Source organism: Pleurodeles waltl, chromosome 10 (assembly GCF_031143425.1).
Source record: "Pleurodeles waltl isolate 20211129_DDA chromosome 10, aPleWal1.hap1.20221129, whole genome shotgun sequence".
Taxonomy (NCBI): Eukaryota; Metazoa; Chordata; class Amphibia; order Caudata; family Salamandridae; genus Pleurodeles; species Pleurodeles waltl.
The window spans coordinates 988,282,325-988,306,349 of record NC_090449.1 but is presented as its reverse complement, the minus strand read 5'-3'; positions in this window follow the sequence as shown (position 1 = coordinate 988,306,349).

Sequence of the window (24,025 nt, the reverse complement as noted above, 5' to 3'; positions counted from 1 at the left end):
ATCACCCACACTTTCTGACCAGGTTGAAACTCAACCAGCGTTTCATGTCTTCCTGGCTTGATCCCAGGTTTTCTTGTGCGGGAACTCTGAAGCGGGAAGTCTGGTTTCTCAGAGCCAGCATGTAACTGAATACATCCTGAGAAGGATTACTAGGGGCTTCCTCGAAAGCCCACTTGACCAGACTCAATGGTCCCCTCACAGGGTGGCCATATAACAGCTCAAAAGGACTGAAGCCAAGCCCTTTTTGAGGCACTGCCCTGTAAGCAAACAGAAGGCATGGTATGAGGACGTCCCACTTCCACCTCAAGGGCTCTGACAGGCCCATTATCATGCCCTTCAAGGTGTGGTTGAATCTCTCAACCAGACCATTGCTTTGGGGGTGGTAAGGTGTGGTGAACTTGTATGTTATCACACACATTTTCCACAGAGACTTCATATAGGTTGTTATGAAGTTGGTCTTGTCCTGCCCCAAATGACCAGCTAAAGGCACGTCATGAACCAGACCCAATAGGAAGGCTTTGAAGCACTGGGGTACCACCAACACACGGGCGGACCCAGCCTCAGGAGCCTTAGGCTCACTATATGGGAGGCCATCCTCCCAGTAAATCAAAGGTAATGCAGGCTTCTTGCCAGACGCGTGGTCTGCAGCCTCCTGACACAAACCCTCCAGAGTAGGGCATGACTTCTGTGCCTCACTGTAGGGGGCTGGCCTGGTTTGTAGTGGGTACCTTGGGTACTTACACCTTATACCAGGTCCAGTTACTCCTTATTAGTGAAGTAGTAGTGTTATAGCAGCTTAGGCTGAACTAGGAGACATCCAAAGCTCATGCAATACCACTTATAGTTACACAGTACTTATACACAAGTAAAGACAATACTCAGTGTTACCAAAAATAAAGGTATTTATTTGGGTGACACAGTACGAAAAATATCTTAGAGACAATACTCCTTCTGGAGGTAAGTATTATACACAATATATGTGCTAGACACCAAAATTAGACAAGTAAATAGTCATAGAACAATGCAAACAGTAGGAAATCCTATAGAATGCAATGGGAGAAAATAGGTCTAGGGGCAACACAAACCATATACTAAAAAAGTGGAATGTGAATCACAAATTCCCCCCTAGACAAGTGTAGTGTGTGCAGCATTGCTGGGAGACTAAGAATACAGTAAAGGTAAGTAAATTACCCCACCCTAGAGACCAGAAAAGTAGGAGTAAAGTACTGCAAGTTTCCTTAGGACACACTACACCTTGTTTTGGGGATTTTGCTGCAGCCAACCAAGTGTGCAAAGAACAACTGCTGGATTATTGGACCTGAAGACCTGCAAAGGAAGGGGACCAATTCCAGAAATAGAAAGAAGTTCCAGGAAGGACAGGAACCCCTGCCAACCCAGAAGAGGGTGCAAAAGAAGAGTCCCTGGTTAGTAGAAGACTGCAGAAATGCACCCTAGGAAGATGCCAGTGGGTTCCTGCATGATGCAGAAGATGACAAACAGCACGAAGATTGTTGCAGATGAGATTTTCTGTTGGAAGGTGCCAACAAACCTTGGCTATGACAAAAGTGCATTTTTCATCAAAATGGCGCTGAATGGGGGCCTCAACTCTGTGTGAGGAGGAAGAGGGGGCTCTCAGCACTTTAGAGAACCCTTAGGATGCCAGCCAGCACCCCCAGAAGCCGCAGGATCTGGGTTCAAAGGAGGTGCAAAACGCGGTTGATGCAGCACAACAAAAGAAGGTCCCACGTTGCTGGAGAACAACTCAGCTTGTTGAGCATCACAGTGTGGAGTGCTGGGGACCTGGGCCAGGCTGTGCATGGAGGCATTTTTTCAAAGAGTGCACAGAGGCCTCAGGAGGTGAAGAAGACACAATACACAGGGTTACCATTGTTCTAGGGAAAGGCAAGGTCTTACCTCCTCCAATTTGCGTCAGCAGGACCTCAGGACAGTTTATGTTGATGATGCCCACCCTCTGTGTCCTTAGGAGCATGCTCATTGCCATGAGAGGAGTCCCAGTGTACCGGTCGTCACCTTGGAAGATGCCTGCTTGGAGCAGGGGAGTAATTCCGTCACTCCACTGGAGATTTCTTTGGTTCGTCTGGTGCAAGATGAAGACAGGGAGTCCCCAGAGTGTGCACACCATGGAAACTGTTGCAGTTGATGACTTGGAGCTGAGGTTGCTGAAGAAAAGTGTCTCTTGTAGACACTTTGTTGCAGTTACAGTGTTTCTTGGAGCAGGCTGCGGTTGAACCGAGGTCAGAAGAGTCTGAAGTTGTTGCAGAGGATTCCTGAAGGAAACTTGCAAGCAGAATCTGAAGAGAACCCACAGGAGAGACCCTAAATAGCCCTGAGAGGGGGATTGGCTACCTTATCAGGTATGGACCTATCGGGAGGGAGGGATCTCTGACATCACCTGCTGGCACTGGCCACTCAGAGCCCTCCAGAGTGCTCCCACACCTTGCAAAGCAAGATGGTGGAAGTCTGGGACACACTGGAGGAGCTCTGGGCACCAACCCTGGGGTGGTGATGGACAGGAGAGTGGCCACTCCCTTTCCTTTGTCCAGTTTCCTGCCAGAGCAGGGGAGAAGGTGTCCCTGAATCGGTGTAGACTGGTTTATGCAAGGAGGGTACCATCTGTGCCCTTCAAAGCATTTCCAGAGGCTGGGGGAGATTACCCCTCTCCTCCCCTCCCCAGTCTGTAACACCTATTTCCAAAGGAAATGCTTTGTTCTGCCTTCCTGGGACTGGGCTGCAAGCCTCAGAGAGCTGGTTTGGCAGTACTGGGGGTCCATGGTGGAGCCCTCAGGATGCATGGAATTGGTTTCCAGTACCAGATTTGGAATGGGGGGACAATTCCATGATCCTAGACACCTTACATGGCCATATTCAGAGTTACCATTGTGAAGCTACATATAGGTATTGACCTATGTGTAGTGCATGCATGTAATGGCGTCCCTGCACTCACAAAGTCCGGGGAAATGACCCTGAACTATGTGGGGGCACCTTTGCTATTGCAAGGGTGCCCTCACACTTAGTAACTTTGCACCTAACCTTCAGCAAGTAAAGGTTAGATATATAGGTGACTTATAAGTTACTTAAGGGCAATGAAAATGGCTGTGAAATAGTGTGTGCACTATTTCATGCAGGCTGCAATGGCAGTCCTGTGTAAGGGTTTGTCTGAGCTCCCTATGGGTGGAAGAAGAAATTCTGCAGCCCATATGGATCTCCTGGAACCCCAATACCCTGGGGGGCATATTTATACTCCGTTTGCGCCGGAATTGCGTCGTTTTTTTTACGCAATTCCGACGCAAAACTAACTCCATATTTATACTTTGGTGTTAGACGCGTCTAGCGCCAAAGTCCATGGAGTTTGCGTCATTTTTTAGCGTGGACACCTACTTTGCGTTAATGAGATGCAAGGTAGGCGTTCACATCTAAAAAATTGACTCCAAAGCATGTGCGTCGTATTTATACTCCCGGGCAAAATTCACACCCGGGAGTGGGCGGGTCAAAAAAAATGACGTACGGCCGCTTTTGCGCTGTTTTTTAGCGCCTGCAAAAGGCAGGCGTTAAGGGACCTGTGGGCTCTGAAGGAGCCCAGAGGTGCCCTCCCATGCCCCCAGGGACACCCCCTGTCACCCTTGCCCACCCCAGGAGGACACCCAAGGCTGGAGGGACCCATCCCAGGGACATTAAGGTAAGTTCAGGTAAGTGTTTTCTTTTTAAAAAATTTTGTGGCATAGGGGGGCCTGATTTGTGCCCCCCTACATGCCACTATGCCCAATGACCATGCCCAGGGGACATAAGTCCCCTGGGCATGGCCATTGGGCAAGGGGGAATGACTCCTGTCTTTGCTAAGACAGGAGTCATTTCTATGGGGGTTGGGAGTCGAAAAAAATGGCACAAATCGGGTTGAGGCGAAAAATTTGCCTCAACCTGACTTGCCCCATTTTTTAACGCCCAAGCCCCATATCCCCCTACGCCGGCGCTGCCTGGTGTACGTCGTTTTTTTCCACATCCAACGCCGGCTAACGTCATTGATTAAATACGGCGCCCGCATGGCGCTTCAGAATGGTGTTAGCCGGCGCAAATTTTTTTGACGCAAAACTGCGTTAGCGCAGTTTTGCGTCAAAAAGTATAAATATGGGCCTGGGTACCTAGGTACCATATACTCGGGAATTATATGGAGATGTCCAATATACTAGGGACTTATAAGGGGGGTCCAGTGTGCCAATTGAAATTGGTAAATGAAGTCACTTGCCTACAGTGACAAATTTAAAAGCAGAGAGAGCATAAGCACTGAGGTTCTGATTAGTAGAGCCTCAGTGACACAGGCACTACACAGGCATACACATTAGGCCACAAACTATGAGCTTTAGGGTCCTGGCTAGCAGGATCCCAGTGAGACAGGCAAAACACACTGACATATAGGCCCTCATTACAACCCTGGAGGTAAAGTCCACTGACCGCCGTGCCGACGGCCGCCAATATACTCTGTAGGCTGCGGAAATCTGCTATTATGACCCACACGGAGAAATCTGCCACAATACAGACACCCACACAAGTCCGCCACACCAAAAGTCAGTGATAAATTGGCGGTACCAAAACCCACACCTTCACGCCAAAAGGAATATGCCCACGCTATCACGACCCACGAATCAACGCGGCGTTCATTCAACCGCAGTAAACCATTGGCGGTACACACCACCGCACTCAAAATACACACATAACTACAAAACTACATCACATTGGACAATTCAAAATACACACACCTGACACACATACACACACCACACCCACACGCCCAATCCAATATAAAACACCCACCCACATTACCCACAACCCCTTATAATGAACATTTTTGAAGAAGCAGAGACAGAAAAGCAAAGGCCACACCAGCATCCAGAGGCACATACCACCATCACTCATACACCATCCACCAACAAAACGCAACACACCCCAAAACATCACCCCACACATCACCTCACACATCACTCATACCACATCATGGTTCCTCAAAAACACCCCAGGTTTTCTGAGGAGAAACTCATGGTCATGGTGGAGGAAATCATCCAGGTAGAGCCACAGCTATTTGGATCACAGGTGCAGCAGACATCCATTGCTAGGAAGATGGAGCTATGGCAGAGAATTGTCGACAGGGTCAATGCAGTGGGACAGCATCCAAGAACACGAGATCAGGAAGAGGTGGAACGACCTACGGGGGAAGGTACGTTCCGTGGTATCCAGACACCAGGTAGCTGTACAGAGGAATGGCGGTGGACCCCACCCTCCTCCCCCACAACTAACATGGGAGGAGCAAGTCTTGGCAATAATGCATCCTGAGGGCCTCTCAGGAGTAGCAGGAGGACTGGACTCTGGTAAGTCAAATCTTTACTACTATACCCCCCACCCTACCTGCCTGCCACCACAAACTCCTACCCCTACCCTCATGCCCATCACTCCACCACCTCACATATACCCACTATCACAACCCACCCATCCTCACCAAGCCCTGGATGTTACACCAATGCATGAACACCCATCACAGACTTGCATGGACACCCATCACCAAAGCATGTCCAAGGGAGAACCTCACCCAGGGCACACAATCACCACTCATACAAGGGCCAAGGCGATATTGCAAGCACAGTATTAAAGGAAAACACACCCAGTGGACAAGATGGCACACACAGATAAAATAACAATGCATTTACACCCCAACATGACCCCTACCCAAAGTTACCAGACAGGAGGTGCCAGCCATATCCAGTCCCCCCACAGAAGAGGCCCACAGTGATGACAGCAGCTCTGCACGCCTGGATCAAGATGACCAGCCCGGCCCATCAGGGCCCTCTGGACAGTCGGTTCCCCTGCCACAGTCCCAACCCACCACAGAACCTCCCCCTCAGGAAACACCACCACAGCACCCACCCAGTGGGCCCATGCCACTGTCCCCAGGACACGTCAATCAGCAGTGTGTTCACCACTACAGGGACCCCAGGCAAACCCACTAACTCAAGCAAATCAGGGACCTGGGGTCAGTGGCAGTGGGCACACGGTTCAGGGGACAGAGGCACAGGATAACAGGGAAGCTGGGAGGGCTGCTTTACAACAGGGGGAGGACAGGCCCAGGGAACCGACCCTCCACGAGGCACTATCAAATATCATGTGAGCATACCATCATTCCCAGGAGACCATGGGCACGGTACTGGCCAAGTTTCAGGAGACCCAGGGGCTGCAGTAGGGACAGTACCTGAGGATTAGGGAGGACTTGAAGTCCATTAACACCACCCTGGTCACCATTGCAGGGGTGCTGGCAGACATGGCCAACACCATGAGGGAGACATTGGCATACCACTGGGCCCCTGACACCAGCCCAAACGATGAACAGCCTTCCACGTCTGCCGGCGCTAGTGGACAGGAGGTCCCGCCACAGGACCAACAGGCCACCAGCACCCCACCCCCTGCAGAAGGAGAACCACCCCGCAAACGGTCCCTGCGATACAGGCAGTAGACAGAAAACATTGCCAAGACCCCGCCAGGAAAGAAGACTCTCCTGATTGTCACCCTTGTGTTCCACTCTGTCCACCTTGAACTGACATTGCTCCCCTTCCTATGCCCCACTGGACAATGCACCTGTGATACCAAGAAACTGGACTCACTATGGACCTTCCTCCACCATCACCCCAGCCCCTTCCACACACCCCTTTCCACATTAGCCCATAAATAAACACCCTTGAATCGCAAACCAATCTGGAGTCAGTCTGTACTTTCACAAATGTATACTTACATCTTCATCCACAAATATCAATGTAAATGTTCATTTGCTCATACCAATGTAGGACAGTTGTTGGGCAGGAGTAATTATAGCAGAAGGCAGAATGAGGTACCCAGATCTGTGAAATGGAAAGCCAAAGAGAATTGTCAGTGTCCATAGACAGAGGTTAAGAGGCTGACTTATACAATGTCCTACAGTAGTCAGATATGAGATAAGCAGTGCCAGTCTCTTACCTGTGTGTCACTGGAAGTACTGTATGATGATGTTGGTTCGGTTGTCAATATCTTCTTCCTCTGCCTCCTCTTCCTCACTGTCCACAGGCTCCACAGCTGCCACAATGCCATCATTAGGCCCATCCTCCTGCAGAAAAGGCACCTGGCGTTGCAAAGCCAGGTTGTGCAACATGCAGCATGCCACGATTATCTGGCACACCTTCTTCGGTGAGTAGTATAGGGAGCCACCTGTTAGATGAAGGCACCGGAATCTGGCCTTCAGCAGGCCGAAAATCTTCTCAATAATACTCCTAGGTCATCCATGTGCCTCATTGTAGCATTCCTCTGCCCTTGTCCTGGCATTCCTCACTGGGGTCAGTACCCATGAGCGGCTGGGGTAACCAGAGTCACCTGAAAATATCAAGGGATATCTGTTAGACACACACTAACCCTTAGTGACTACCCCATACCCAGACACATAGTCATACTGTGTGGGGACCTTCGGCTCACCTATTAGTCACACCCGGTGCCTCTGGAGTTGGCCCATCACATAAGGGATGCCACTTTTCCTCAAAATGTAAGCGTCATGCACAGGATACTTGGCATTCACATGAGAGATGTACTGGTCTGCCAAACACACCATCTGCACATTCATAGAATGGTAGCTTTTTCAATTTCTGTACACCTGTTCAATTCTGCGGGGGTACAAATGCCACATGTGTACCATCAATGGCACCAATGATGTTGGGGATATGTCCCAGGGATTAAAAGTCAGCTTTCATTGTGGGCAAATCCTCCACCGTGGGGAAATCGATGTAGCTGCACATGTGTTTCAGCAGGGCTGACAACACTCTGGTCAACATGTTAGAAAACATTGGCTGAGACATCCCTGATGCCATGGCCACTGTAGTTTGAATGGAGCCACTTGCCATGAAATGGAGCACTGACAGGACCTGTACTAGAGGGGGGATTCCTGTGGAATGGCGGATAGCTGACATCAGGTCTTGCTCCAATTGGGCACACAGTTCTTAGATTGTGGAACGATCAAGTCTGTAGGTGATAATGATGTGTCTGTCTTCCATTGTCGACAGGTCGACCAGGTGTCTGTACACTGGAGGATGACGCCATCTCATCATCTGCCACAGCGGATGTGCCCTATGAAGGAGAATGGTGAGCAGAGGGTCATGTACCACATAGGTTGCACAAGTGTTTTTGCAGTAATGTGATTAAATCCGTGTGTGGCGTAGTTTGTGCGTATTTCTGACAAAATGTGCTGTGACGCAGTTAGGTCCCATGCCATGTGCCCCCCTGAAATGACGGCTGCCTGACCTGTAAGGAGGGAAAAGGGGAAATGAGGTAACTGCGCTGGTGTTGTGCAGTGTTGCGGTAGGCGGTCGAAGACCGCCGCGCAATTTAGCATTGGTTATCATTGGGCCCTATGGGTTCCAGGAGCCAATGACGATGTACGCCGGCGGTGACGGTACACACCGCCGTGGACGTGACCGCCATTTTCTATCTGTTCACTCACTTGATACCTGACCTTCAGCAGGAGAGGACCTACACTGCAAGTGCTGCTGTGACCTCAGTCTGGAAGCGACAATGGCTCATGTGTCTGGGGAAAGGGCCCTTGCCTTCACCGCGGAGGAGTTGGACAAAGTGGTGGATGGTGTCCTCCCCCAATACACGCTACTCTACGGTCCTCCAGACAAACAGGTGAGTAAACTGTGAGCATGATACGTGGGCCATGAATGCATGGCCCAGGAGGGTGAAGGCACCAGTGGGACAGAGGGCGAGGGGAGCTCCACGATGGGGACAGGAGAGGGGACACCAGCAACAGCGACTCCTCCTCTGATGAGAGCTCCCTTGCGGTGGTTGACACCTCTGTGCCCACCCCAACAACAGGTACATCACCCACCCACCGCCCCCTACCAGCACCGCCCTCCCAGCAGCCCCTCAGTGTGTTTCCCGTGTTCGCTCACCCAGGAGGGTGGGCATCTCCTTCGCCCCAGGCACCTCAGGCCCTGCCCCAGTCAGCCCTGCTGCCCTCAGTGAGGAAGCTATTGACCTCCTGAGATCCTGTTGGGCAGTCAGCCATTAAGAATGCCATCCAGGGTGTCGAGAGGCATTTGAAGCAAACAAATGCATACCTGGAGGGCATTCATTCTGGGTGGAGGCCCAACAGAGAGCATTTCAGGCTCTGGCCTCAGCACTAATGGCAGCCATTGTCCCTGTGTCCAGCCTCCCCTCTCCAACTTCCACTACCCAGACCCAATCCCCTGTACTTCAACCTATCCCAAGCACACCATCAGACCAGCATGCACACACATCAACACACAAAAGTGGCTCAAGAAAACATAAGCACCACACATCCCACAGGCACTCACACAAGCACCATACCCATGGAGAAACACCAACATCCACTGCCTCCACTGTGTTCCCCTCCTCCACGACCTCCACCTCCCTCCCAGTTTCGTTTCCACTCACACTTGTATTCACTACACCCTCAGCCACTACATCCATCACCAGCACGCCCATTACTACACACCACTCACGTGCAATCACCACCCCACTACCATTCACACGCCCCATCTGTCCTCTCCCAGTGTGTCTGTGAGCCCTCCTCCCAAAGTACACAAACGCAGGCACACACCCACTCAACAGCCATCCACCTCACAACAGCCTCCAACCCATGCACCTTCTCCCAAACTCAGCAGACGTACACCTCCTACAACCACCACCTCTTCATCCACTCCCTAACCCCCTCCATCTTCCCGTCCCAGTGTGTCAAAAAAACTTTACCTACCTAACCTGAACCTCTTCCCTACACTTCCCCCCACCGTCCTTCTCCTATGGCCAAGATGTCTAGATCCCAGCCCAGCACCGCAGCCAGCAAATCTGCATCCGCTGTGGTCCCTGCTACTCCAGTACGGTCAAAGGGGGCACCCGTCAGAGCTGCCAGTGTGCCACCGACAGAAAAGATAGACCACCCTATTCCATCACCTGCAAGCTCAAAAAGGGACCGGCTTCCAGCAGGGGACAATCACACCACCCGCCCAGCAGGGGCTCACACAAATACAGAGTGGACAGTGCCAAGGTCCCTGCAGCGACTGTCAGGATGAGGAAGAGCCACAAGCCAAAGAGCACATGACCTCTGGGCACGATGTCACCTGGTGAGGGGCTGGTGACCACCAAATCATCAGGGATGGCAGCCACATGCACCACAATCACCACCGCCGCTCCGACCACCACCTGCACCGCCACTGCCAGAATGTCAGTCTGCAGCATCCTCCCCAAGGATCAGCCATCCATAGGCTGCCGAAGACGGTATGGTGTCTCCATCCACTGCAACAGTCACTTGCACCATGGCCAGCACTGGCAGCATCTCCGCGGCAGCCACCGCCGCCTGCACCACCATCAGCACCGCCACGTGCACAGCCGATGCCACTCTGTCAGACGTCGGCCCCGTCCCCAGTGTGCAGCCGTCAGAGTCTGCAAGTGACATACTGGACCCTGGAAACACCACTTGAGACACCACCTCCAGCACTGACACGAACCAGCAATTGGCAGCATAAGTCTTCGCAGGATGGAGTGTGGGTCTGCCTCCATGGAGTATCATGCTACCTGTTCCATGTACATCGCATGGCTGTGACTTCCAGGTGAGACGAAGTCAACATGCCACACCCCAGGTGCAGCATCACTGGGCACAAAGCCCCCTCCAGAACCAGGGGAGAAAAGCATCCACTAACACAGTCCTTGGTAGGATGAAGCCCTATGGGCACAAAGCCCCCTCCAGAACCATTGGAGAAAAGCATCTACTAACACAGTCCTTGGCAGGATGAAGCACTCTGGGCACAAAGCCCCCTCCAGAACCAGTGGAGAAAAGCATCCACTAACACAGTCCTTGGCAGGATTTAGCACTCTGGGCACAAAGCCCCGTCCAGAACCAGTGGAACATGTCACCGACTTGAGAGACTGTGGCTTTGAACTCCCCAGGACCAAGCACTAGGCAAACCACCCACCTGAGAGACTGTGGCTTTGCACTCCTCAGGAGCAAGCAGTGGGCAAACCACCCACTTGAGAGACTTGAGAGACTGGCTTTGCACTCCCCAGGAGCAAGAAGTGGGCAACCCACCCACTTGAGAGACTTGAGAGACTGTGGCTTTGCACTCCCCAGGAGAAAGCAGTGGGCATCCCACCCACTTGAGAGAGAGACTGTAGCTTTGCACTCCCCAGGAGCAAGCAGTGGGCATGGAGCCCCCTCGAGGAGCAGTGGCGTTGTACAATCATCCGGCTGAGGTGCCCTCTCTCCCCTTCCCCCTGAGGTGCCTGTTTTTTTTTCAACCTGATGCTCCTGCAGTGTTCTCTCCTTTTTGAGGCAGGTGTCATGTGTGGGCTTCGCCCATGATTTTTGGGACCACTGGTCCACGGACATTTCATGGGACAGTTTACGGGCTTGTGTACTTGCTGTAAATATTTGTGTATACTGATTTTTTGCTGTTCTCTTCGGCTATCCGATTGTTCGAATATTACGCTAGTTAAACTCATTTCATTTTGTCCTTGCGTTCTTCCAGGGGGTGACAGGGTGTATCTGTGATGTTATTGGATATGTGTGTGTGTGTGTTGTTGTGGGGGTGTTGTGTTTTGCCTGTGTGTGCCACTCTCTTTTCCCTCCTCCCCTGTGTGCTAGGTGCGGTACTCACCGCCATCGTAACCGCCGCCGCCTTCTTTCCACTTCGTGGGGTATTAATAGATACAGCAACATGGGCAGGACCTGTAACTGGGGCTCCTTGGCGTCCTGGTTCTTCGTTGAGTGTTGAGAGGTGAGTGGTTTCCCTTCTGTGTACTGTTTCCGCCGTGCTTTTGATGGCGTTGGTACTGCCCTGGAAGAGCTGGCGGATTGGTGCCTTGTAATAGTGTGGGCGGTACATTGCGTTCCACCCGTCTGTTGGCGGTGTCTGCCGCGGTGTTTGTTGATACGGCCGTGGCGGTCTGAGTGTTAAAGTGGCTGTCTGTGTTGGCAGTTTCTACCATGGTCATGATTTCATTTTTTTAAACGCCGGCCTGTTAGCGGTATTACCACCACTTTACCACCAACCGCCAGGGTTGTAATGAGGGCCATAGGTTTTTATCTATGAGCACTGGGTTTCTGGCTAGCAGGATCCCAGTGACACAGTAAAAACACACTGACACACACTCACAAACAGGCCAAAAGTGGGGGGTCACCATGCTAGAAAGAGGCTACTTTACTACACAACCCCCCCAAACGAAGGACAATAAGGCCAACCTTGGCCAGTTGAGACTTTATTGTCTAAGTGGTGATAAGTGAAGAGTAGATCTGCAATAGAGTGGTTAATCCCTTTATCATCCACTATATGGTTACTTCCCTTTGGGCATGTAAGCTACCCTGTTTGGAGATTTTTACCTAACCAACAGTGTGAGTGTAAATTCTCAGAGTTCCTATTAGTATGTTTTAAAGTTGGGCAGTGGGATTGGTCCACTGTGCCTATGCCAAATGCAGGAAATACTAGACAGGGATGCTGTCTCAATAAAGCTTTAGCTGGGCAAAAACTTTGTCCATATGGCTGTAATAGAGAACAGGGTTGCTGTTTTTCTTGAGTTGGAGCAGGGCAGGGCTGCTGCCCTATAAGCTCCACACCAGGACAGGGCTGCTGTCCTAAGTGTTTCAAGGTAGTGCAGGGCTGCTGCACAAAAGTTTCTCTGGGAGGGCTGGAGGGATGCTCGATACTTACTAAAATGGTGCAATTTTGCACATCTGGATTAGTAGTTCTACACGGAGGTACTTTTACCTCTGGGAGTCCAGCTGTGGTAGCTGATGGCTCCTTTGGTACAGGTTCCACCCCAGGAGCGGTTTCTCCCACCACAGGAATGGTATATTTAGTGGCAGGGTGGGGGAGGGATATTGTGATGCCCTTCTTACCTGTTGTTGGAGAGGGATCCTGAGATTTCCGGCCTTTTTCTCTCCTTTGCTTTTTCATTTCACCAGAAATGAGAGAAAGCAATTCCTCTGGGATACCCAGCATGGATTCATTGGTACTAAACTCTACCTCAGCCCAACCTGAGGCCTCTAGGTCATTCCCTAAGAGACAATCTACATGTAAGCCAGGTGACACCACCACCTGCTTAGGGCCAGTAACTCCACCCCAACTAAGTTGAACTTCAGCTAAGGGGAGAGACTGAGTGGAGTTATTGACATCAGTAACTTGGTACTTCTGTCCAAGGAGGTTTTGTACAGGTCACACCACGTTTTCAGTCACCAAAGTGATACTGGCCCCTGTGTCCCTGTAGGCCTGGACCTCAACGCCATTTATTAAGATTGACTGCCTGTACTTATCCATGTTAAGGGGACAAGCAGCCAAAGTGGCAAGGCCAATGCCACCAGGTGTGACAGAAACTGTCTTGGGACTGTCTACCCCAGTTTCCATTATTGACTCAAAAGTGAACCCAACTACACCTTTAGTTTGACTAGTTTGCCAGTAGTCCCACAACTATTACTACTACTGCTAGGGGCACTAGAGTCTGATGTCTTAGTGGTGGTAGGCTCAGGGGCTTTACCTGTGCAGGACTTACGCCCTGACCAATGGCCTTTATTTCTCCACACATAGCACCAAGGCTTTTTCTGGTTGTGTGAAGAGTTTGAAGAAGATGATGAAGTTCTATCCCCACCCCCAGAGGAGTGTTTTGGACCTGAAGAAGGATCTTTTTGTTTACTTTTATCCCCATGCTTGTCCTGATTTTTTTTATCATCTTTCTTGCCATCCTTGTCACCCCCTCTATGAGCTTTTCTGCTCACCCTTGTTCTGACCCATTTGTCTGCCTTCTTTCCCAATTCTTGGGGAGAGGTCAAAACTGAGTCCACAAGATACTGATGTAACAAGTCAGACACACAATTATTTAAGATATGCTCTCTCAGGATCAAGTATAAAGGCTTTCATAATCAGTCACCTTACTGCCATGTGACCAATCTTCTAGGGCCTTCACAGAACAATTCACAAAATCTGTCCAGTCCTGTGATGACTCCTTTCTGGTCTCTCTGAACCTAAGTCTGTACTGTTCAGTTGTTAATCCCAGATGATCCAAGAGTGCATTCTTAAGAACCTGGTAATTATCTGCATCATCTTCTCTGACAATAAGAAGTCTTTCTCTACCTTTGCCAGAGAAGGATAACCAAAGGATAGCAGCCCACTGTACATGAGGGACCCTCTGAACTTTACAAGCCCTCTCAAGTGCAGCAAACCACTTGTTGATGTCATCACCATCCTTGGAAGGAGGGACAACTTTGTGCAGATTTCTAGAATCAAATGAAGGCTCCCTAACATTTTTATTTCTATAACTTCTGCAGCCACCATGGGGAACTAACCCCAAACCCTGCCTCTCTTTCTACACAGCCAGGGACTCCCTGTCTAAGGCCAACTGCTGCTGCATTAGCTTCAGTATAGCCTCCTCTATCCTCAGCTTTCTGAGTTCTCTATCTAGGGACTGGTCCTCAGGGTTAGAATTATGTTAAGCCTCTGAAACAGAGGTAAGATGAGAGTGTGCAGAGGCAGACCTATCTCTAACAGGGGCCACTATAGTGACCTGGCCTCTAGGGGTGAAGGGAGCCCTACTTGTGTGTAAACCCTTCCCACTACCAGTCAGTTATACTAAGGGGCTTGTTGACAGATAGGTCTGTGGAAGGACCCTCCCCAGGATTGTCACCATGCTCCTCTGAGCCTTTCTGGTTGGAGTTATCCTCTACCTCTTCCCCTGTCTGATCTGGACCAGTGCATGGTCATCTTGGAGGAGAAGATTTAAGAGGAACTCCTTATTCTAAACTTCTTTCAATACAGAGACCCCTCAAACTTTTAAAGTTTAGATTCTCATATGTTGTTTTCACAACTCTAGGGGTAGCATCTACAGAAGACATATTGAAAGAAAAAAAAAGTTTTGGGAAAGTGAGTAAAAAGTTAGTAGAATAACAGAGCTAACTTTTTAGAGAAAAGAAGAAAACCTTCCAGAACTTTGTAAAAACTTTTGCAAAGTTTAAAGAACTTTTAAGAAAGTTAGAAAATTACTTCTAGGTATATATTATATATGCTCTAAGTATTGGAGCAAGCTTTTCTTGTGAAAAGCACAGGTAACAAAGTGGTAAAGCAATTGCAAGTACTTATCCCACCGCTGCACCACCAATGTAGGAGGCTGGCCTGGTTTGTAGTGGGTACCTTGGGTACTTACAGCCTATACCAGGTCCAGTTATCCCTTATTAGCGAAGTAGTAGTGTTCTAGCAGTTTAGGCTGATAGAGGTAGCTATAGCAGAGCAGCTTAGGCTGAACTAGGAGACATCCAAAGCTCATGCAATACCACTTATAGTTACACAGTATTTATTCACAAGTAAAGACAATACTCAGTGTTACCAAAAATAAAGGTATTTATTTGGATGACACAGTACCAAAAATATTTTAGAGACAATACTCCTTCTAGAAGTAAGTATTATACACAATATATGCACTAGACACCACAATTAGACAACTAAATAGTCATAAAACAATGCAAACAGTAGGAAATCCTATAGAATGCAATGGGAGAAAATAGGTCTAGGGGCAACACAAACCATATACTAAAAAAGTGGAATGTGAATCACGAATTCCCCCCTAGACAACTGTAGTGTGTGCAGAATTGTTAAGAGAGTAAGAATACAGTAAAGGTAAGTAAATTACCCCATCCCAGAGACCAGAAAAGCAGGAGTAAAGTACTGCAAGTTTCCTTAGGACACACTACACCTCGTGTTGTGGATTTTGCAGCAGCCAAACCAAGTCTGCAAAGAACAACTGCTGGATTATTGGACCTGAAGACCTGAAAAGGAAGGGGACCAAGTCCAGAAGTAGAAAGAAGTTCCAGAAAGGACAGGAGCCCCTGCCAACCCAGAAGAGGATGCAAAAGAAGAATCCCCAGTTAGTAGAAGTCTGCAGAAAGGCACCCTAGGAAGATGCCACTGGGTTCCTGTGTAATGCAAAATATGTCCTACGGCGTGAAGATTGTTGCAGATGAGATTTCGTTTTGGAAGGCGCCAACAAGCTTTGGCTACGACAATGTGTGTTTTTAATCAAAATGGCACTGAATGGACCCAGGAGGGGCCTGGGGCCTCAACTCTGTGTGAGGAGGAAGAGGAGGCTCTCAGAACTTTAAAGAGCACTCAGGATGCCAGCCAGCACACCCAGAAGCCGCAGGATCTGGGTTCAAAGGAGGTGCAAAACATGGTTGATGAAGCACAACAAAAGAAGGTCCCACGCCGCCGGAGAACAACTCAGCGAGTTGAGCATCACAGGGTGCAGTGCTGGGGACCTGGGCCAGGCAGTGCATGAAGGAATTTAGCAAAGAGTGCACAGAGGCGTCAGGCCATGAAGAAGACACAATATGACGGGGTACTGTTGTTCTCACCATGGTCTTTCCTTCTCCAAATTGCATCAGCAGGACCTCAGGACAGTTTATGTCGATGATGTCTACCCTGTGTGTCCTCAGGAGCACGCTCGTCACCGTGAGAGGAGATGCAGGGTACCGGTCGTCGCCTTGGAAGGTTGGAAATTACATCAGCAGGACCTCAGGACAGTTTATGTTGATGATGCCCACCCTCTGTGTCCTTAGGAGCATGCTCATTGCCATGAGAGGAGTCCCAGTGTACCGGTCGTCACCTTGGAAGATGCCTGCTTGGAGCAGGAGTGTGATTTAGTCACTCCACGGGAGATTTCTACAGTTCGTCTTGTGAAAGATGAAGACAGGGAGTTCCCAGAGCGTGCACACCATGGAAACTGTTGCAGTTGCTGACTTGGAGCTGAGGTTGCTGAAGAAAAGTGTCTCTAGTAGACACTTTGTTGCAGTTACAGCGTTTCTTGGAGCAGGCTGCGGTTGATCCGGGGTCAGAAAAGTTTGAAGTTGTTGCAGAGGATTCCTGATGGAAACTTGCAAGCAGAATCCGAAGAGAACCCACAGGAGAGACCCTAAATAGCCCTGAGAGGGGGATTGGCTATCTTATCAGGAATGGACTTATCAGGAGGGGTCTCTGACGTCACCTGCTGCACTGGCCACTCAGAGCCCTCCAGAGTGCCCCCACACCTTGCAAAGAAAGATGGCTGAAGTCTGGGACACACTGGAGGAGCTCGGGGCACCACCCCTGGGGTGGTGATGGACAGGGGAGTGGTCACTCCCCTTTCCTTTGTCCAGTTGCTCACCAGAGCAGGGGAGAAGGGGTTCCTGAACCGGTGTAGACCGGTTTATACAAAGAAGGCACCATCTGTGCCCTTCAAAGCATTTCCAGAGGCTGGGGGAGGCTACCCCCAGCCTTAAACACCTATTCACAAAGGGAGAGGGTGTAACACCCTGTTCTCAGAGGAAATGCTTTGTTCTGCCTTCCTGGGACTGGGCAGAACCCTGTCTGTGAGGTGGTAGCAGCTGTAGCTGCAGTGCAAGCCTCAGAGAGCTGGTTTGGCAGTACTCGGGGTCCATGGTTGAGCCCCCAGGATGCATGGAATTCGCTACCCAATACCAGATTTGGAATGGGGGGACAATTCTATGATCTTAGACATGTTACATGGCCATATTCGGAGTTACCATTGTGAAGCTACATATCAGTATTGACCTATATGTAGTGCACATGTGTAATGGCATCCCCGCACTCACAAAGTCCAGGGAAATGGCCCTGAACTATGTGGGGGCACCTTTGCTAGTGCACGGTTGCCCTCACACTTAGTAACTTCACACCTAACCTTCAGCAAGTGAAGGTTAGAAATATAGGTAACTTATAAATTACTTAAGTGCAGTGAGAATGGCTGTGGAATAGTGTGTGCACTATTTCACACATGCTGCAATGGCAGTCCCGTCTAAGGGGTTGTCTGAGCTCCCTATAGGTGGCAAAAGAAATGCTGCAGTCCATATGGCTCTGCTGGAACCCCAATACCCTGGGTACCTAGGTGTAGGAAAGTACCATCTTGTCTAGCATGTTACCCCCATTTTTACTTGTATGTCAGTTTGTTTATGTCTGTCTCACTGGGATCCTGCTAGCCAAGACCTCAGTGCTCATTGTTTGTGGCCTGAATGTGTGTCTCTGTGTAGTGACTAAGGGCCAGATGTAAAAAGCGTTTTGCATGGCGCAAACTGCGAAATTCGCAGTTTGCGCCATGCAAAAAGTGCATCGCGATGCACATTCCCATTTTGCGAGTCGGTACTGACTCGCAAAATGGGAATGCTACTCGCAAATAGGAAGGGGTGTTCCCCTTCCTATTTGCGATTCGCACCGCAATGCAGAATTGCTTTGTGACCACGAACGCGGTCGCAAGCAATTCGCAGTTAGCACCCATGTGAAGTGGGTGCTAACTCATTCGAAAAAGGGAAGGGGTCCCCATGGGACCCCTTCCCCTTTGTGAATGGCGCCAAAAATATTTTTTCAGAGCAGGCAGTGGTCCAATGGACCACTGCCTACTCTGAAAACATGAAACCAAATGGTTTCATTTTCCCGAGTGTATTGCAACTCGTTTTCCTTTAAGGAAAACGGTCTGCAATACAAAAAAAAAAATTGCTTTATTAAAAAAGCAGTCACAGACATGGAGGTCTGCTGTCTCTGGTAGGCCACCATCCCTGTGAGTGCAAGGAATCGCTAGGGGGTCGCAAATTGCGACCCAACTCATTAATATTAATGATGTGGGTCTTTGCGACCCCCTTACGATTCGCAGATGGTGTCAGGGACACCATTCTGCATATGGTTTTGCGACTCGCAAGTTGCGAGTCACTCCAACTCGCAATTTGCGAGTTGCAAAACTATTTCTACCTACATCTGGCCCCAACTGTGTCACAGAGGCTCTGCTAATCAGAACATCAGTGTTTATGCTCTCTCTGTCTTTAAACTTGTCACTATAGGCTAGTGACCATTTTCACCAATTCTAATTGGCACACTGGAACACCCTTATAATTCCCTAGTATATGGTACCTAGGTACCCAGGGTATTGGGGTTCCAGGAAATCCATGTTATTTCACAGCCATTTTACACTGCACTTATAAGTCACCTATATGATTAACCCTCACTTGGTGAAGGTTAGGTGCAAAGTTACTAAGTGTGAGGGCACCCTGACACTAGCCAAGGTGCTCCCACATAGTTCAGGGCAATTTCCCCGGACTTTGTGAGTGCACATTACACACGTGCAGTACATATAGGTCAATTACTTTATGTAGCTTCACAATGGTAACTCCGAAAATCGCCATGTAACATGTCTAAGATCATAGAATTGTCCCCCCATGCCAAATCTGGTATTGGGGTGCCAGTCCCATGCATCCCCGGGGCTCCACCATGGACCCAAGGTACTGCCAAACCAGCTCTCTGGGGTTTCCCCTGCAGCTACCGCTGCTGCCAACCCACAGACAGGCTTCTGCCCTCCTGAGGTCTGGGCAGACCAGTCCCAGGAAGGCAGAACAAAGGATTTCCTCTGAGAGAGGGTGTTACATCCTCTCCCCTTGGAAATAGGTATTAAGGGCCTGAGAGTATTAGCCTCTCCAGGCCTCTGGAAATGTTTTGAAGAGCACAGATGGTGCCCTCCTTGCATAAACTAGTCTACACTGGTTCAGGGAACCCCCAACCCCTGATCTGGTGTGAAATTGGACAATGGAAAGGGGAGTGACCACCCTCCTATCCATCACCACCCCAGCGGTGGTGCCCAGAGCTCCTCAAGTGTGTCTCAGACCTCTGCCATCTTGAATCCAGAGGTGTGAGGGCAAAATGGAAGCCTCTGACTGGCCAGTGCCAGCAGGTGAAGTCAGAGACCCCTCCTGATAGGTGCTTACCTGACTAGTTGGCCAATCTTCCTCTGAGTGCTATTTAGGGTCTCTCTTGTGGGCGTTTCCTCAGATAACGATTTGCAAGAAATCACCAGAGTTCCTCTGCATCTCCCTCTTCGACTTCTGCCAAGGATCAACTGCTGACTGCTCCAGGACGCCTGCAAAACTGCAACAAAGTAGCAAGAAGACTACCAGCGACATTGTAGCGCCTAATCCTGCTGGCTTTCTCAACTGTTTCCCGGTGGTGCATGCTCTGGGGGCTGTCTGCCTTCACTCTGCACTGGAAGCCAAGAAGAAAGCTCCTGTGGGTCGACGGAATCTTCCCCCTTCTAACGCAGGCACCAACCTTCAGCTTCACCAGTCCTCTGGGTCCCCTCTCATCGAGACGAGCGTGGTCCCTGGAACACAGGTGGTGGATCCAAGTGACCCCGACAGTCCAGTGGTTCATCTGTCCAAATTTGGCGGAGTTAAGTCTTTGCCTCCCCTCGCCAGACAGTAATCCTGTGTACTGCGTGAACTGCAGCTGCTAGGGCTTCTGTACACTTTTTCAAGGAATCCATCATGCACAGCATATCCCAGGTCCCCAGCACTCCGTTCTGCATTGCTCAACTCACTGAGTTGACCACCGGCTTTGAGGGACCCTCTTTTGTAGTGTTGAGACAACCACCGTGCTCAGTTTTCTTGAACCCATGTTCAATACTTCTGCGGGGGCTGCCTTCTTGTGCATGGGCTCTCTGTATTGCTGAGGGCCGCCTCTATCTTCTCTTCCAAGTGGCGACCTCCTGGTCCTTCCTGGGCCCAGGCAGCACATTTTTCTTCAACTGCGACCTTTGCAGCTAGCAAGGCCTGTTTGTGGTCTTTCTCCAAAGAAACAACTCTGCATCCTCCAGCACTCCATGGGACATCTTCTGTGCAAAGGAGAAGTTCCTGGCATCTTACGTTGTTGCAGAATCTTCAGCTTTTTCCGCCCAGAGGCAGCCATTTTGCACCTTCATCTGGGGTTTAGTGGGCTCCTGCCCCCCCTGGACACTTTCGTGACACTTGTACTTGGTCCCCTTCCTTTACAGATCCTCAGGTCCAGGAATCCAACCTCAGTGCTTTGCAGTTAGTTGTGGTCTTTGCAGAATCTCCTATCACTACTTTAGTGTGTTTCTGGGGAAGTAGGGTCACTTTACTCCTACTTTTCAGGGTCTTGGGGTGGGGTATCTTGGACACCCTTAGTGTTTTCTTACACTCCCAGCGACCCTCTACACACTACATTAGGCCAGGGGTCCCTAAGTGTTTCGTATTCCACTTTCTTAGTATAGGGTCTGTGTTGCCCCTAGGCCTATTGCATCCTATTGTATTCTACAGTGTTTGCACTACTTTTCTAACTGTTTACTTACCTGATTTTGGTTTGTGTGTATATTTTGTGTATTTTACTTACCTCCTAAGGGAGTATATCCTCTGAGATATTTTTGGGTACATTGTCACTAAGATAAAGTACCTTTATTTTTGGTAGCTCTGAGTATTGTGATTCTCATGATATAGTGCTATATGATATAAGTGGCATAGTAGGAGCTTTGCATGTCTCCTAGTTCAGCCTAAGCTGCTCTGCTATAGCTACCTCTATCAGCCTAAGCTGCTAGAACACTACTAATCTACTAATAAGGGATAACTGGACCTGGCACAAGGTGTAAGTACCATCATATACCCACTATAAGTCAGGCCAGCCTCCTACATTGGTGGTGCAGCGGTGGGATAAGTACTTGTAACTGCTTTACCACTTTTTCATTGGTGCTTTTCATAAGAAAAACATATTCCAAATACTTAAAAATATACAGTTAACCTAAACAATTTAACTCTCTTTCTAAAAACGTTCTAAAAAGGTTGCAAAAGTTTTGAAAAAGTTTGAAAAGTTTTCCTCTTTTCTTTAAAAGTTCTAGAAACTTTTTTCTCTCTATCATAAACTCTTTTCTTACAACTATGTCTGTGAGCTTACTCTCACAGTTGTTCAGCAACCTATGGTAGTTTTAACTTAAAATGTTTGAGGGGTCTCTACATAGAAATTGGTTTAAGCATTGGTAAGAACCCTACCAAAGATCTTCTCCTTAGCCTTCTCCTAGAAAGTAACCAGAACCAGTCTCGCCCATCCTAGGATCAGGAGGTAGAGGAGGAGGGTACCCAGCAAGATTCAGGGGAGGGCCCTGAGGACTCTGGGGAGGGTTCCTCCAAAGACCTGTCAGCTGACAAACCACCTAGTGACACTGGTAGTAGGAGGGGGTCACACACTAGTAGGGTACCTTTCACTTCAAAAGGCCAGGTAACTAGGGTTCAGGTAGTCAGAGACAGGTCCACTTCTGCACATTCCCATATTTCCTCTGTGTCTCAGAATTCCCAAGCATCCCACGCTGAGGATAACACCCTAGACAGGGAACTCAGGAAGCTGAGGTTGGAAGAGGCCAGACTGAAGCTGAGACAGCAGCAGTTGGCCTTAGACAGGGAATCTCTAGATGTAGAGAGGGAAAGACAGAGGTTCGGGTTAGTTCCCCATGGTGGCAGCAGCAGTGTTCTTGATAGTAATCCTGTAAGGGAACACGATTCTAGAAACCTGCATAAGATAGTCCCCCTTACAAGGAGGGGGGTGACATCAACAAGTGGGTTGCTGCACTTGAGAGGGCCTGTATGGTACAGTTGGTCCCTCAAAGTCAGTGGGCTGCTATCTTATGGCTATCTATCACTGGTAAGGGTAGAGATAGGCTCCTTGCAGTCAGAGAAAGTGATGCCAACAACTACAAGGTTTTGAAAGATGAAATTAGATGGGTTTGGCTTAACCACTGAATAATACAGGATAAAGTTCGGAGATACCAGAAAAGAGTCCTCTCAAGACTGGACAGACTTTGTAGACTGTTCAGTGAAGGCCTTGGAGGGATGGTTACATGGCAGTAAGGTGACTGACTATGAAAGCCTGTATAATCTAATCCTGAGAGAGCATATTTTGAATAATTGTGTGTCTGATGTGTTGCATCAGTACTTGGTAGTCTCAGATCTGACCTCTCCCCAAGAACTGGGAAAGAAGGCAGACAAATGGGTCAGAACAAGAGTGAACAGAAAAGTTGATACAGGTGGTGACAAGGATGGCCAGAAGAAGGATGGTAAGTCTTCTGACAAGGGTGGGGATAAAGATAAAAAGCACTCTGAGTCTTCATCAGGCCCACAAAAATCCTCTGGGGGAGGTGGGTCCAAGTCCTCTTCAAACAATCAAAATAAGCCATGGTGTTATTTATGTAAAAGTAAAGGCCATTGGGCAAGTGATTCCACTTGCCCAAAGAAAAACACCAAGGCTTCCACTACCACAACCCCAACTGCGTCCTCTAGTTCCCCTAGTAATAGCAGTGGTGGTGGGAAGTCTACTACAAATAGCCTATCAAAGAGTGTAGCTGTGCTCACTATTGGTAATGTGGTTCGATTGGTCTTGTTAGGGAGACCACAGAGACTACTTTAGTCTCTCATGGTGGTATTGACTTTGCCACCTTGGTTGCTTGTCCCCTTAATATGGGTAAGTATAAGCAACTTCCCCTAATTAACGGTGTTGAGGTTGAGGCCTACAGGGATACAGGAGCCAGTGTCACCATGGTGAGTGAGAAACTGGTTCACCCTGATCAACACCTACTTGGTCAGCAGTACAAAGTGACTGATGCTCATAACAACACTCTTAGCCACCCCATGGCTGTTGTGAATCTCAACTAGGGGGGTTACTGGTCCAAATAATCTGTGGTAGCCACTGATTTACCTGTAGACTGCTTACTAGGCAATGATTTGGAGACATCAGCTTGGGCTGAAGTGAAGATGGAGGCTCATGCAGCAATGCTGGGCATTCCAGGGCATATCTTTGCTCTCACAAGGGCAAGGCCCAGAAGCAAAGAGGACAGAGTAGCTTGCATCCTGGAACAATGGACCAAGTGCTCCCAAAAGCTAGGGAGGGTAATTCCTTGCCCACTACCCCTCCCTTCCAGAAGATTCCCCTTCTTGACAAAGAGGAATCCTCTCCCTGTGCAGAACCTACACCAGATAAGCTGGCAGCAGACACTGCTGAGCTTTTGGGTGCAGGGGGCTGCTACGGAAGAGCTGAGTATGGCAAAGGAGACCTGTCCCACACTAGAGGGTTTAAGACAGCATGCTGCCAAGCAGCAGAATGGGGATATCACTGATACCCATAAGGTCCATTGGGAAGATAAC